The 17,464-nt window shown below is 34.2% G+C and overlaps 1 long non-coding RNA gene across 2 annotated transcripts in view; it reads right to left on the bottom strand.

Annotated features, from left to right (window-relative positions):
- Positions 1 to 1,494: 1,494 nt before the first annotated feature.
- Positions 1,495 to 17,464, bottom strand: part of LOC120773893 — a 212,728-nt gene continuing 196,758 nt past the window's right edge. For both annotated transcript variants that reach the window (XR_005705198.1, XR_005705199.1), the window contains exon 6: positions 1,495 to 2,091. This is a non-coding gene — a long non-coding RNA (uncharacterized LOC120773893). The remainder of the gene's footprint in view (positions 2,092 to 17,464) is intronic.

Below are 17,464 nucleotides of genomic sequence, written 5' to 3'. Positions count from 1 at the left end.
TTCTTAATTAATGCATGTTTTTGAATAGCTTCTTTCTAGCTGAATTGCCATGCTTGCGTAACAGATGAAAGTAAGTGCATACACTTATGTGTTTTAGAAGCGATCACCTTTCATTTGACACCAAAATCAATTAAATGGGCTTAGTTTTACCAAAGTGCTTATCGCGCACGCAATTACAGGAAATGGTGGATAATGCAGTAGTAATGCAGAATACGCGATCGATAATGCATATTCGCTATAACTTCGGCAAAATTGAACCGATTTCAATGATTTTGGTGGCAAACGAAAGGTAATCGCTTTAAAAATATAATTTTATAGCGCACTTTATTTCATCTTGTACGTAAACATTACAATTCAGTGCAAAAGAAGCGCTTCTGAAAATAGCAATACAACTGAATGTAGTGAATTTGAAATGATGCTATTTTGCAGACTATACATATAAAAGCATCTCAATCTATTAGTAGCACAAAGATTGCTTCATCTTGTTTTATAAATACAAAATTCGAGTTTTTCATCACAGTGTTGCTTGCTCGCATATTCCTGCAAAAATGTCTTCTTATTGTGATTTGTTAATGTTTATTTGTAGTTGATTATATTGCTGCACGCTTGCCCTTTCATTTGGTGCTTGAACGATCGAAATCGGTGCTGAATTATGAAAGTTATTCAAGTAAACGTGGCATCATCCTTCAGTTCCGGTTGTTCTGCATATTGCCGGTAGCGCAGTTCATACTGCGCCTTTGAGGTATGCTACAGGAAAAAATATTTTTTTGCGGCAGCTACCTACTGGGCGATTCTGGTCGCCTGGTGCAAATTGGCGATTTGGGAAATGAAATTTTTTGTTTGCGCCGCCGTGTGGCTGGGGTGACCAGATTGTAATTTTTTCGTAATATCGGCAAATCTTAACCGATTTTGAGGATTTTGGTGTCAAATTAAAGGGATTTGAGAGAAGATTTGGAAAATTGAAAGAAAGTTGCGATTCTTCACAATTTCAGCAATTCTTGACCGATTTTGAAAATTTTAGTTTCAAATTAAAGGATTTTGAAAGGAGTTTTGAGAAATTGGAAGAAAATGATGATTCTTCGTAATTTCGACAATTCTTTGCCGATTTTGATGATTATGGTGTCAAATTAAAGGGATTTGAGAGAAGATTCGGGAAATTGTAAGAAAATGATGATTCTTCGTAATTTCGACAATTCTTTGTCGATTTTGATGATTTTGGTGTCAAATCAAAGGGATTTGAGAGCAGTTTTGGGAAATTGGAAGAAATGAAAAAAATAACATGCTTTTTGTAAATTCGGCAATTTTTAACCGATTTTGATGATTTTGGTGTCAAATTAAAGGGATTGAAGTGGAGTTTTGGGAAATTGAAAGAAAATTGCGATTCTTCACAATTTCGGCAATTATTAACCGATTTGATGATTAAATAAATATATTGTCTTTTTTTTATTTCAATAATCTTTATTTTAACATACCATTTACATACATCTATAAATATTGGATTTTACTAAAAAATACATGTTTTCTTCAATAAGAGTTCAGTTTTGTTATTCTAAATTATGTTTAGTATATTCATGAATGTCTTTCGACTGTTTTCATTATCTATTTTTTTTTACTTTTTTATTTTTGTAATGTTAATCTTAAAAAAAAGTCTCAAAAATAAAAACAAACAAAATACAGAGATGTGGTTATATAATGAATAATTAAGCACAGCTTCTCCACATGCGGCTTGATTTGTGTGGAATACCTCTCGGCAATCAGCGTGCTGCAGTGCTTTTGCATATAAGCGAGTTTGAAGAGTTCGCTGCCATGCGATGGCGTTGCGTCAAGTTTAGATGTTAACATGTCAATGCTGGAAAGTGATTTGTATGCGTGCGCTAGCTCAACGTACCAAACCTGGTACTAATCGCTTACTTCAATGCACGCCTTCGCTTCGCCGCGTTTACACCATGTAAATTTGGTAAAAATAATTGTGCTGGGAGGCTCTCATTTCTTAACATAGTATTCGCCGACTTTTACTCTTCCACGAACGAGTACGATTGTTAGAGTCGATCAGAATTTTCAAAATGTTAGCGTCAAGACCTGCGAAGATACCTGGAATATGCAAAAAAAAATAATAATAATCTATCAGTTGTAGAAAACACATACAGATAAAAGTATATATGTATGATAATATAGTATATAACTAGTCTGTATGTAAAATATAGCATTGCGTATTATGCGTTTAAAAACATTCAAAAAATATTAAACCACTAGAAAGAGGTATTATCAATAATTTGGCGGCTCTGTTGAAAGGAAGATGTTTGGTGCAAGAATCCTGTAATTTTGTATATGTTTCTTACCATTTTCATAGCAATTCATAAACCCAGAAAGTAAGGGAACTCGGCCTTTAGTACTGCTAAGAGGTCGACACTGAAATCTTGCAATCTTAAGGGGTATTCTAGTCCAAAAATATAAAAAAACAGATTTTATTTTATTTTATTAAAAAATAACTAATCAAAAATATTGTAGACATTTGTTTTAAAACTCTAATTATCTTCAGAAGATTTGCGGAATCGGCAACCAAAATAGTTTGACTTTTCTCGAAACTTTTAACACCTTTATGTCGAACCTGTCTTTTTCAAAAAAAAAATTCGAAGGATTTCTTTGGTTTTACTGAAGTGATTTATCTGAAATTTTTAGAGACTTTTACGTCGGGAACTATCTATATCCCCCAATAATCAATTTTTACTATTTTTAAAAAAATTTAAACAGTCCAAAAAAGTGGTACACAAAATTTTTTTTGGCCATTTTGTGAAAAAAATTCCCAACTTTTTCGTAGAACCAGACATTGTTACATTATTCTTGATTAATGATTCTTTTGGGTTCAGTTTGCTGGGATGAAAACTATCTTAGGACACTTCAAAAATTACCTGAAAATTCATGCCTCCAGACTAGAATACCCTCTTAAACATAAATTCGGAGTTTCTACCAGGCGCACATGAACGAGTAGTACTATCGACTATTTTCATCGAATAATTTCTCTATTTATTGACCCATCATGATCGTTGAGGGCTCTATCGAAAGGCAGATGTTTGGTACAAGTATGCTATAACAAGAAGCAGCGATCCGGTTATTTGTTTCTCTTATATTCAAAGAATAAAATCAAAATGAGAAGACTTGGTACAAGTACCCTATAATTTTGGGGCCGAACCGGTTACTTATTTGATTCTTTTTAATATTTTCTTTGTAGTAGCCTCTGAACAGTATTCCAATTAAACTGCAGCGATTGTTAAATTTAGTTAAAACAACTATTTGTTTATTTTACTGCGTTGTAGGTAAAGAAAAATTTTTATCATTATTACACTTCAACCATTGTAGTCACCAGGTAAATGGAATGTTATTATATTTTAATAAGAATAAAGTTAATAATGGCGCAGCTGTTTTGATTATTTCAGACTTTGCAATTCAGTAGTTGAGGCGACTTATTTCCTTAAATGATCCATATTCTATACTTTTAGTAGACAGTTCGCTGTTGGACATTGGATTTACGGTCATCGCTCAAATCTTCAGAGAGAAAATGCACAATATTAAATTTTTGCTGGCTCTACTGTGTGTTTTGGGCATAACTGCAGTTATGGGTAAAATTATAATTTTTATGAATATAATAATAGTATAAAATTTATTTCTTAACAATTTGCAATTTCTTCTTTTATTCAATCCTTTTCCTTTTATTTTATTTTGCTTTATTTTTATGTAGCTCAACCTGGTTGCCAGCCGCGCATATATAGCGTTTCGGCTGGTCAAAGGATTTGTGAACGCCAATGTCTTACGGGACCAGGGTCCACCGCTGCTATGCGTTGCGCCACAGCACGTATTGCAACCACTGTTAGACTCTGTCCGCTGAACTGCTGTCGTCTGGGTTCGACCTGTCGGTGGGTTTTTCAAACTTAAATGAGTTCAGCGGGAATAATGATGATAAAATAATTAAATTTTAATGTTTTTAGTGCGAAAATGATGTTCTTATTCATTGTAAAAGCCTTCTAATAACCTTTATATAAACACTTTTGAGTTTTACCTGTTCGTTATCCCATTATTTTGCTTATTACATCCAAAAATCATCTGATTGTACTTAATTAAAAATAAAATTTTCCGTTTTTTCTTTACTAAATTCCTTAAAAGTAATCTGTTTTTATTTATTTAGATTTTTTATTATTATTTTTAAGAAAAGAAAACACTTATTTTGCTTGACGGCATAATCGTATGGGTATACAGCGCCCTGCTTCGTTGCGCGCAAAGCCTTCACGACAATAACAGCCCGACGGTGGCCTAACGTACACCTTAAAACATTCCGCATTCAAGTCAAGGCAGGTTCTTTCACAGTTCGGTCCGGGATTTAAGTAGATCTCATTTCGGCTACCGGAACAACGGCGTGGTCCGCCATTAGCTATGAGAATACACATGTAAATAACATAAGTTAAACTTAAGTCTGCAAAGGCAGCCAAGCAAATTCTATATAAAAGGAATAATAAGATCCAAGGGAATATGCTTCAATTTAATAGTAAGTAATTAGACACGGAACACATTTAAATAACTGATAATTTAAGCAAATTGGAATTGATGGTATTCAATTCAATTTTAAAAATTATAACGGGTGATCCTACTTTTCCAATAGTCCTTTTTTGACCGATCATTCGATCGAAAATACTACGTGCAGCACGCCGTGAAGAAAAAATAGCAGCCGTAGCTGAGAATGTACACTAAGACCGTGGATAGTCGATTCGACGCCATTCTTAGCAACTCGGACTGACATATGGAACGACTTGACGCATTTTACATCGAGATCTTAAATTGAAAGCGTACAAAATACAGCTTGTGCAAGAACTGAAGCCACTCGACCTTCTCAAGTGAAAACGCTTTGCTCTATGGGCTCTTGAAATGTTCCAAGAAGATCCCACGTATTCGTGCCAAATTTTGTTCAGCGATGAGGCTCATTTCTCACTCAATGGGCATGTAACCAAGCAAAATTTCCGCATTTGGGACGAATAGCAACCCGAAGAGATTTAAGAGCTGTAATTTCATCCAGAAAAAACAACGATTTGGTGTGGTTTTTAGGCCGGTGGAATCATCGGTCCATGTTTCTTCAAAAATGATGCCAGTGAGAACGTAACAGGCAATGGAGACCGTTATCACGCCATGACAACCGACTATTTGATGACTGAAATTTAAGCTCGTGATCTCGTCGACATTTGATTTCAACAAAACGGCGCCACTTCCACACATCGCATCAATCAATGGATTTATTGAGAGATCACTTCGGTGAGCAGATAATTTCATGCTTTAGGCCGGTCGATTGGCCACCGCGATCGTGGAATATCACACTGTTAGACGAACGAGTAATCGAAAATTGGACTCAACGGATGGACCATCTGAGACGTAGTCGCGGCCAACATTTGAAAGAGATAATCTTCAAAAAATAAATACCAAAGAATATTATTTCTAATGATAATAAACATTCCCCATTAAATTTGAAGTTTCTGTGTTTTTCTCAAAAACGTAATGAACCTCGAAATGGGTCACTCTTTATAACTCGAAAGTGCGCGAAACCCTTCTTAAAACAATGAAATATTACGAACCTTTGACAACCGCAGTAAGGCTCAATAAAGCAGCAAAAATTAGTATGATTTTAAATTTGCACATTTTCGTAATAAACCGTTACTTCATATGAGGACAAAATTATAACAGTTCACCCTTTTATAGTAATTTTATAAAAACAGCTGACCTTACAAAATAATTTTCATTGAAATCATTGTATTGGGGTCAAGTTAACTTTTTTTTTTAAACACATTATTAATAAAAGGAACAATTGTTTTGAAATCAAAAGTCAGATTGGAATCGAACTACGAGTATAACGTGGGTTCGTTAAAACTGCCAAAAGAAACTTCTAGAGCTTCTGGCGAATCCCTATTCTGTCATTTAATGATGGATTGTAATTCCTTCCTTTTTAAGATCCCACTACATATTAGAGTACAGGTCTGAATTGAAAGTTTGGCTCAAGGAGAACATCAGAGGGTGATCAACTGACATTCCCACCAAACCCACAAGAAACCCTTCCCGACCTTTTGTGCCAGCTCACTGCCAATCCACCACGACTATCTTCGCATGACCCACTTTTTATTGCAATTATCCGTCAGCTTTAGAAATGGATCGATTTATTTGTGATTGAACAGTGATTTGCAGATGGAAATGTAGTTTATGAAGTTTTTTTACGTTAACTCGCGTGGAAACGAAATAGATGATACGAAAATTGCTGTTAATAAATAATGGATTTCTTTTTCTAAGACCTTATATATTAAGTTAGTTAGATAGCTGATCCTTTGGCGTGGGTTTACACTTAGACTTTGAAATGCAGTCCTTTGTGAAGCCTTACGAAAAACTCCTGTCCACAAGAAGCAAACGGAGCTCCTAGTCGTTTCCATTCCGCTGTTCTTGAGATTGAGGTACCTGTCACTAAGCTAAGCGCACCAGCTTTCAAGTTTCCTGTAATATTGCTGTGGACAGGTACCCAAACCACTCTCATATATTAATAGTATATTACTATTTTCTGTTTTTATTCAAAAATGGTAGCGGCCAACAAATACCACTTCGAATTCGTTCTTTTAATTAATCCCCATTCAATTAAAAGAAAATTTGAAAATTGAGGAATACTTGTTTATATTTACAGTCACAGCTACTATATTATTTGTAATTTTCTAACATATTTTTGTTGCGCCCCTCATACTTTGTACAGTTGATGACAGGAAGTGCCCATGCGACAGCATGTCGGCGGACAGAGCAAAATGGTTTGGCCAGCTCTTGCTGTAGCACAAACAGTGGATTGGCCCTGGATCGGAATGCAGGATCGTTGGCAAACTCTTCGAGCTACAGTTATTTTAACGGACCTCATACGACAGTAAGTATTTTGCCCTAAGGGTAAACATTATATAGCAAAATTTTCGATATGAAAATCGTTACGGTAATATGCGAATATGAAGCGCTTACCGAAAGCGGTGGCAGTCAGGCAAAATGACAAAACCCAAGCGAGTAATTTCATGTTGCGCTCGAATAACTCAACTGCTCCGGTTTGATGTTAAATTTAAAATAAATAGTAGAATAATAATGCTAAATATACTGTTTAGCGTATTTATAGGGATTTTCAGTTGAAGTCTACATATTTGTGTTGTTCGAAGTTGTTTTGTTTTTTGATTTGTTTACTGATTAATTGATCTTTAATTTAATTCGTGGAAAACATAAATAATATTTTATAAGAGCCCGTAATCAAATGAAATTCTTTTAAATTGTAAGTCAATTCTTCTGCATATTTATTGTTGTATTTTATCAATACTTATATTATTGTTGCTCTTTTACGCCTCTTCTTTAAACAGATGTTTTAGTTACCAATGTTTTCTTGTTGGCGCTAAGTTACGGTAAACAACAACGAATAATAAAATATATGTATGTATGTATATTGTTTAATAATACATGTATGTACATATATGTATGGCAGCATATTTCAACCATAACATCCCCAAAACCCTGCACCTTTTAGAGACTAAAAATATATTTGGCAAATATTTTTTTAGACTTCTTTAAACAAAAAACTGTTTCTGACGGTAATTTTATTTTTCGCAATGAAGAAAATAAAGCAACCAAAGCTGAGAGTATACACGAAGACCCTGGAGAGTCGATTCTGGCTCAATGGGTACGTAATAAAGCAAAATTACCACATGTGGGACGAAGAACAACTTGAAGAGATTCAAGAGCTGCCATTTCTGCTAAAGAAAACAATGGTTTGGTGAGGTTTGTGGGCCGGTGGAATCATTAGCCCATATTTCACCAAAAAAGATGCCAGTGAGAATGTAACCGTCAATGGCGACCGTTATTGCGCCATGATAACCGACTATTTGATGTTCGAAATTGAAGCTCGTGATCTCGGCAACATTTGGTTTCAACAAGACGGCGCCACTTCCCCCACATTATATCAATTAATGGATTTATTGAGAGAACACTTCGGTAAGCAAATAATTTCACGTTTTGGGCCGGTCAATTGGCCACCAAGATCGTGTGATATCACACCGTTGGGTATATTTAAAGTTTAAAGTCTATGCGGATAATACGCTTCGATTCAGTCCTTGAAACAAAACATAACGCGTGTCATCCGCCAGTTACTAGTCGAACTGCCGAGTCATCGAAAATTGGACTCAACGGATGGGCCATCTGAGACATAGCCGCGGCCAACACTTGAAGGAGATAATCTTAAAAAAATTAATGCCAAAGAATGTTGTTTCGAATGATAATAAACATTCCCCATTAAATTTGACAAATAAGTAGGGAATCTCGTAATGGATCACCCTTTAAAACTGAATAAAAGCTTTAAAGCCACATAAGTAATTAAGACTTTATAACAAAGGCATAGGTCTATGACTCGATTGGGCCTGCTTTATACCTAATTTCAAGTGTATTTAGTAGAAGAATCCGCTTTTCTCGAGCAATTCGAACTTTTTAATTAAAGAAGTATGATTATATTAAAGGTACGTGAGATCTTTTGAAAGATGCTATATTATACTGAGACCCACATATATAACGGAATATTAAAGGAACAGTTTTATAAAAGACGATTTTTGAAGAAAAAAATTTAATATTTTTCGAGTTATACGCGATCTTCGACGGCGCTAAAAATGGTCTCCCAATGCTGCAATGATTCCAGTTCTCTCCGTGGATGAAACTATGAAAAAATTATCTACTAGAATATATTGTAAGTATGTTCGAAAAAATAAAATTACAACGTTTCAGAAAAAAATGGATTTTACACAAAATTTTGGCCGTTTTAGACCACTTACATAAAACTACTGGTAGATGACTGTATGGAGAACTAAACTGAACTTGCAGAAAAAACTTGATAGTGATCGGATCATTTGTCTCGAGTAATCGCTCATGCAAATTTGAAAAATTGAGCTTTGAGAAAAACTTCTTTAAAGATGAACTGATGGAGGTGATTATACTCCGCGGCTACAAATTACACAAATATAACCTAAAAACTATTTGAGATAACGATATAAAAAATTGTATGTTCCAACGATTTATTCTTCGTGCATTTATCAAAAAGTTCGAGGATCATTATTATTACTTTATTTCCTAGATAATATCAAGATCAGAGGAAAGTTATAAATTTTTGAGGCCTTGCTCGTACTTTGTATAAGAATAAAGTATGTATGTATTAGTTATAGAAACTGACTTCAAAGTAGGCGAATTGTAAAGTCTTCTATCAAGTTTTTCTGTGGGAATTGTATATATAAGAAGTTGAGTGTAACAGTATCAACAATTTTATAAAGGATGCAAAGCACCATGATAGAGAAAGTTGAATCGATCTAAATAAATACTTCGAATTAATACAAAAATTTAGTTCTTTCCTTAAAGCGGAAATGAGCAGAACCAAATGTCACTAGTACTGAAATCAATTAAATAACAGTTAACGGTCATGATTTTTTGGTATTGTAATGAATTATATCTTATGTACATATACATATATACCAATTCAGCTGCTGAAGTTCAGACTATTTAAGCACAGACATTTGCTCAAATAATTTCAGTGAATAATCAACCATTGAAACCGTCAAGACCAGATCGATTACTTTAAAAAATGGCAAAAGCTTTTAATATATTATGCCTAGTATGGGTTCTCACTTTGATTACAGTGCAGGGTAATCACTATCCTTTTAAATATTAAAATAAAAAAATCCTATTCTAAAACGTTTTCTTTTCTTCCAGCTCAAAACCGTGTGTGCCAACGAATAGCCATCAAAGCTCGTGCCGGTCAACGACTTTGTGAGCGACAATGCCCCCCAAACCGTTTGCCTATCTTATGCGCCACTGTACGAATTGAGCAAACCATTAGGTTATGCCCGCCATATTGTTGTCGCATCGGCGACAATTGTCGTACATTTTAATGATAAAAAAAATTTGGAAATATATTGCTAATAATAAAGTTGCAAACGTTGTGCACAAAACAATAAAAATGTATAGACGATTTTTTATAAAGAAATGGACGATATTTTATATATAATATGTAAGATGAAATCAGGTCTTATGATTTGTTTTTCGCTTTTTTGAAAATAAAAATCCGAAGGAAGCTAGGTAGTTTAGTTCATATCCTGTACACAGGAAAAATGCTTAGATAATCATTTCGGATTCATAAGTATAAAATATCATTCGCATAGCAAAATATTGTTAAAGAAGATATATGAAAAAGGATATTGTCACCTAAAATGCAAAATAACGTAACATCACTTTTCATAACTTTGCAGGCGAAAGAAAAACGATATAATCGAAACCACTCATATTAAAACAACATTTTTGGTTATAAAATGGTTATATCTCACAGCGGAAGCTGAAAATTTTATGCTAGATATACTTGTATGTAATATGATGTAGGGAATCGTAAGCAATAAAAAAATCAATTTCGATTTTTTTGATGATTCGTTGTTTTGCATTTTAGGTGACGATATAAACAAATATATTTTTATGTAATATAACCCGGAACTAGGGAGGTGTGTTACCAAATTAATCTTTTAACCGGAGCATAATAAATTTCTCTTTTGAAAAATGTTTAGCATTTTTATTTTCAAATGATTCCAAATAACTTGGAGACATTGCTATTCGAAATAACTTGGAGACATTGCTGGTGAAAAAACTAAACATGGATTTTTATATGTATCTTAAATTAACATAATGCATTCCAGTCTTCCAAGCTTTCTTTCTCCTCATTCCAGAGATCCAACGGAAGCACTTTCAAATTCAATTTTACACAACTACAAGTAACGCCAATGGCTTATTTGCTGAAGGATTCACAATTGGGCTCATACTGCTCATATCATACTCGTTGCATATAGCTATCATTATTTTATGGAAGACTCTTTTATTTGACAAGATCTCTTCGAAGAAATCGATCGGATCGGACTCCTATAGAATATAGCTGAAATTCAAGCTTACCAATCAAAATCAAGATCTCTTTATAATCTTTTTTGTTATAAAGAATGATTATTGAAGTTTTTCACTGCAATCTATGACCTATTGTATCCTAAGCACTTGTGATTGGTTTTTCTTGTTTAGAGTATACTTCGACAACCTTAGGCTTAAAAGAAAGTGGTCGAAAGTGATTCAGCAAGTATTTCAATGACTAAATTGATCAACAATTTGCTCCAAACACATTTGAGTGATTAAAAAAACACGATCTAAGCGACAGCAAGCACGGGGATAGTAATATAATCGTTCTAAAGATTTAAATCTACCAATTTTAAAAAGTGGTGATAAACAAAGGATATTTGCCGGTAACTATAAAATTGTATACGTACTCTCATGTCGCATGGGTTAGTTCAATATTGAAGAATGCCAAAAAAATTTAAATGAAGCATTGTAAACCATTTTCGAAATATTGTGTTTTAAAATTTGTCCCACCCTGTATGTGAAGAATTGAGCTTGCCGAATTGTGTGGTTTAAATAGGCTGCGATCCGAAAACTGTAAGACGCCTGGCCAAACTTCTGCCATTATCTTTCTGTCATTTTGTTCTTATTATGTCAATGACCAGTAGAATAAATAGGATTTTTTTGAATGAAAGAACAGATGACTATATAAATAGCTTAAGCGAAAGACTTTACACAGTTATTAAGAATTAAGCTTGTCTGTAACAAGATGTCGAAATATTGCTTACTTTTATTATTGGGTATACTCAGCTTGGCAGTTATACAAGGTAAATGAGAAGATTAATTTAAAATCTTAAACATAGTTGTGACTAATTTCATTCTTGTACAATTATAGTTGCAGCTCAAAATGTACGATGCAGGTCTAAGACTTTATCTCTGCGGCGTGGGCAACAATTTTGTCGCCGAATCTGTGTGAAAGCAGGTGTGCGAAATGAGTGCAAAAAAGTTAACTTATCCTCTCGTGTTAGCGTATGCCCCGTGGGTTGCTGTCAACTTGGCGATAGTTGTGTGTCGATCAGAAAACGAAAGTTTTAGGAGAATACACCGATCTTTAAATTTGTTTATTATATATAAAATACATATTTTTTTGCGAGTATTATCTCTAAAACACGGAAACATAATAAAATGTTTATAAACTGTTTAACAGAAAGACTATATTTGGGATGTTATTTTACTGTGAGTTCTTAAAATATGTATAAACATACCCTTAAAACCGTTAAAAATAATTTACCTGCGTTAAGCTAATGTTACCATCCACGATATTGGGAACTTTGCCTGACCTGCTGTCATTATTATTGATTCATTTTGTTCTCGTTATGTCAACGACCAGCAAAATCAATATAATTCTTTAACTGAAAGAATGGATTATTGTATAAATAGCTCAAGCGAAAGGCTTAACAGAGTCATTACGAATTAAGCTCGTCCCAGTTAAGATGTCGAAATATTGCTTACTTTTATTATTGAGTATGCTCAGCTTGACAGTTATACAAGGTAAATGAGTGGAAAAGAAACAGATTCCTTTGTAATCTTAACTCCTCAGCACTCTTAAGCACAGTTGGGAATAATGTAAGCTCAAAAGTCGGAAGTTCTGATATGTAATTATATGTATGTATGTATATTTAAGCGTCTGCCAGTAAGAACGACGTGTATTAAAATAAATAAAATGCTGAAATTTAAAGTAAGAGTTTATTAAACGTGAATCGCTACGCGCATTGAAGGCTACGAGTATACTGGAAAATGACTTTAACAACTGTTTCGATGATTGGAAAAAACTTTGGCACAAGTGTATTGGGCCCAAGGGGAATGACTTTGAGGGAGACGGCGATTTTGAAGAATAAAATAAGAATTTTAAGACTATGAACAAAGTCTTACTATTTTTTGCTCATAGTAGTATGTCTCCTTAAGTGTCGCAATATCAGAACGGTCGCGAGAAAGCTTAGCCGAAAATATTGGGTTTAACAAGTTTTTCATCCTTGAGAACCAATAGCTTCTGCAAATGAAAGCCTTGAGACTTTTAAACCAAGTAGTACTTGAACATAGAAAATCTCTTTAATAATAAATTAAGACAAGGTTAATTAAAAAGGGTGAATTTTAAGATGAAGTTTGTCTGTTAGTACTCGAAAGTAAAGTTTTATGAAGGATTTTGCGATTTCCTTGGAACAAAACTTTTTCTTTATTATATTTTTATAAATAATTTTACACTCTTATTTTTATAGTAAAAAAATAGATAAGTTGTTTTGTTATTTATGTTTGTGCTGATGATACTTTCTCTTTTCTCGCCGCCGTAAATATTCATTAAATCTTATTAAATTTGCATAATATTTGTACAATTGCTGTCTGAAATTAATAATAAAATGTGAACAATTACCCAGACATTTTATGAATAGGTAAGACATATAGTATTGCTGTCAAAATATTTACATTATGGGTATACATATAGTTGATTCGTTTGTATAAAAGGCTATACGGAAGCTCGAATATCGCGTACTGGAGTCTTACACTTCGCAGCCTACAAGGTAATATTGTCAAAAATGACAAAAAATTTGCTGTTTATTTTAAGCTTTGCTTTTATCTGCATTGTTGTGATTAAAGGTATGTAAATAGTGTTCATATTTTATAATAATTTATATTGGTAAATAACTTTTTTAAGCGCAAATCCCAAATTGTACGCCTCAAATCATTTCCTTACTTCGTGGCCATCGGTACTGCCAACTGAATTGCCCACCAAGATTGCCTCGCTTTCTTTGTGTAACTGCCACAAAGGACATTCGATTACCAGTATGCCGACACGGCTGTTGTCGTTCTGAGAACAAATGTGTTCCAGAGAAAAGACCTGGATAAACTGTGTTCCGCTCGAGTATTGAATAAATGAATTATAAAATAAACATTTTTGTTTAAAATTAACTAAAATATGTTTGACAGCAACTCAAATTGATTTCAAGTTTTGAAAATCAGTGTATTAACTACTTCCGGTTTCAGTACGAACTTTATATACTCAAAAGCTTTGTTTGTTAAAACTTTCGCTTGAAAGCTTTAAGTTGAATGAAGATGTTGAAAAGCTTACTTGTATAATTCTTTTCATAAGTATTAAGCGCTTTTAATATTAATGGGTTGCTGGTTTTTGTATTCTTTTCTAGTTCGTCCTTTCGCCAGAATTCATAGATGCGTCGGCTTAAAAGTTAGAGTGAATTTTTTCTAAACTTTGACATACATTGGTCTACATATGTATAAGCTGTTAATACTGTTTATTTAAGCCAACTGTAAGTATACCCCGCGTAAAACGTTCTATCAAATTATAATAAAGTTGCTAAATACTTAGGAATATAACCGAAAATCTTGAATGCACAAACCCTTCGATTCCGTTATACAAAGAAATAGTGTGCAAAAATTAACGATATAGACGAAAAATGCCAACACCTTTCTTGGAGTGTGTATCGCTAAGCACCAGAAGAAAACGTTATGGCTTCATCAGCTATAGGTTAGGTTTGGTTTGTCTGATATGCTAATGAGCCACGCATAGACTTGCTTTCATCATTTGCGATACTAGAGGGAGTTTCATTACGAAGTTCATGAGTATTAGTTTTTCTTTAAGTTACTTGTGCTTGACGTGAATTTCAACAGATTCTAACGATACCTATTCCAGTGTCTAATACTGTGGTGCTTCTAATTGTTTAGGGCGCAGCCTTGCCGATCAGTGTTTTCCAGATGCCATGCTCTAGACATTACCTGCAGTTTTCTCGACCTGCCAACCCCATCTGCAGGCGTGCCATGTTCTTGTATAAACATGTTCCTACAGTCCGAGTATCAATAGGAGCTTTGTATATTTTCGAGCTACCGTTTTACGGATGACTTTTGCAGTTTTGCATCCAGGTAGATCGTTCTATCGCGTTTTTTTTTTGATTGCCATGTTCCTGCTCAGATCGTCGTATAGACAGTGCATTAATTTTAATTTTGATCACGTTTTCAGCTGATTGTCGTCCACCACTCTTGGCAATCTCGCCCACTATATCACTGACCTCTATGCCTTTGTGTGGTATTCAGTAGATGGAGAAGCAAGCTTGGTTCTGGGGACAATTTACACTGCTGTCCCGATTTCCAAGACGCAGCTGGCCGATATGCTTGGCTGTTCACTTAGTCTTTACTCTGGAGTTGGCTGGTGGGCTAGCTCTGCGGGTCTTCAGATTTCAATGACGAGATCTAAAGGTTTAGGACTAGTTCAAGAGCTGCCGTTGGAGTCGTTCTTAGCGCTCTCGTTACGAACAACGAAGGGAAACCTTTCCATTGTAGCAACAGTTACTGATAATGATATTTCGAAATCAGTAGGAATTTAAACCGATAGAATTTTCAATTCCTGTTACTTTGAATGAAATTGTTTTCTGAAAGTCTGAATAATAAACTAATCGAGTTTAAGTTTTAGACGTTTTAAGGTATGAGGAATCAGAATTTGTAACTTGTATTTATGGAAATAAAAGGTACGTACGCACTGATGCAAAAAAAAAGAAAAATTGAACATTTAAATTATAACCAGTTTTTTATTTCTAGTTTCATAGCTTGAAAATCGGACAGCATTTGAAAAAATATTTTTTTAGTATTTTGGTTGAGTAAATTAATCACGTTGGTGTTAACTAGTGTAACGTCATGAGTATGTGTTTTGAAGCATAAAACTATAAAATCTGACTTATTATTGTTCTCCAATATACGAACTTCTGGTTTTTACAATATGTCTTATTCAAAAAGTTGTATTATTAAATTGTAGAAAAGCAGCAATGACCCAAATGCAACTTAATGGCCTGTTATAAAAGTTATTGTTTTTTAAAGTACTACTTATATAACAAAACCGAGTAATACTATAGATGAAAAATGAAAAAGTGTTCACTATACTATTTGTATGCGATTTATATATTTTAAAACTCAGAGCTTATTCGGACTTCGAAAGGTAGAAACTGAACATTTAAAAATGCTTAAACAATTTTACGGGGCTTTACTTATTTTCGCTATCTTCAGTGCTGTTGCTAAAGGTGAATCAATGAATTTTTGAAAATTTATATTTTTCCAAAAAACATAGTATGATACATGAATATTTAAATTGTTTTGTAGCGCAACTACCGAACTGCGAGCCTACGCTTACTATCATCACTAGAGGCCAAATGGTCTGTCAACGCAATTGTGCGCCAAGGCAGCCGGCAAATGACTGCTATAGATCCGTAGGAGTTCTGACTGTGCGATTATGTCCCCCGCTCTGCTGTCGGGATGCTAATAACCAATGCGTTGTCGCGATAAGAGTTGGCAAATAAAGCCCAGCTAAATAAAAGTTTTAATTGCCGTAAAATAATGTAAAACACTGATTGAAAAATGATATTTCTTGTAGTTTTATTGAAAGTGGCTTTTCAGTTATTTGAATAAGCGAATTTTATTGTCAATTTAGGATACTTTCGGGCCGGGAATTAAATTTCGTTATTAGAGCTCTTTTCGACTAATTACTTGAAGGAGGAACAGAGAATGATATGCATTTGAAAAGTCGGTAGATGTAGTCAAATACCCTTACGTCGAGCATACTCAGATTCAAGGCACATTCATAGTCAACACCAATTGTTCACTAGATAATCAATAATATTTCATCAGAGACCTATATTTTGGATGATATACTATATTAAACGTAAAGTGATGTCTTTCAATCGCAACCAGTTTGAATTCTATAAGACTTATGCTGAAGATACATTGAATTGCAGACCACTGAAATTCAACTCACTCTGTATGCCTGTGATAGATATTTATGATATAATTATGGGATCTAATTCTCCAATGAAACGGATTTCCTTAATATCTAACGCATAACTTTGCTAGCTATCTCGGAGAGCGGCCACTCCTTAGCAAATACATATGTAATCTGATATATAAAAGGCCTTCAAAACCCCTTAAAATTTTCTGAGCATATTTGGAAATCGTCTCTGCAAATCCTAAGCATCATTTATCTATTCTAGAGCGGCACGAACAGTATTTAGCCTCACCGTTTGATTTGATCACATTCACAAGAAACATTAACCGACACCTAGCTTGTTCGCATAGATAGCTTTTATCAAAACCTCAATTGAACCGGACTAGTAGATTTGGAAATGGAATAAGGTAATAAATGCCCGGTCTTCGTCAGACAAAGCTAGTTTTGGGAGCGTTCAATGCAAAACGGATCAATCAACTAATTGTTCTTTCAAGCAACAAATTAAACCAGCTTGTGGAGTTTTATTAAGATCACTGCAGGTTGAGGTGTCATTTGCAAAGATTCGAATACTGTTCTACAGATCTGTGTCGATTCTGTAACCAAGGGGTAGAGACAGCAGAGCACATAACTACTCCTTCATTACCATGCAATCACAAGAGTCAGGCTTTCATGCAAATGAAAGCGGTAAGAGAGTACCCTCACAACCATTAATCTAAGAGCTGTATTTAGCATTTTTCATTCAACGGGCTTAAA

The sequence above is a fragment of the Bactrocera tryoni genome, chromosome 4, assembly GCF_016617805.1.
Source record: "Bactrocera tryoni isolate S06 chromosome 4, CSIRO_BtryS06_freeze2, whole genome shotgun sequence".
NCBI lineage: Eukaryota > Metazoa > Arthropoda > Insecta > Diptera > Tephritidae > Bactrocera > Bactrocera tryoni.
Note: the sequence above shows the minus strand (reverse complement) of the source record. Positions and strands in the feature narration are given on the sequence as shown.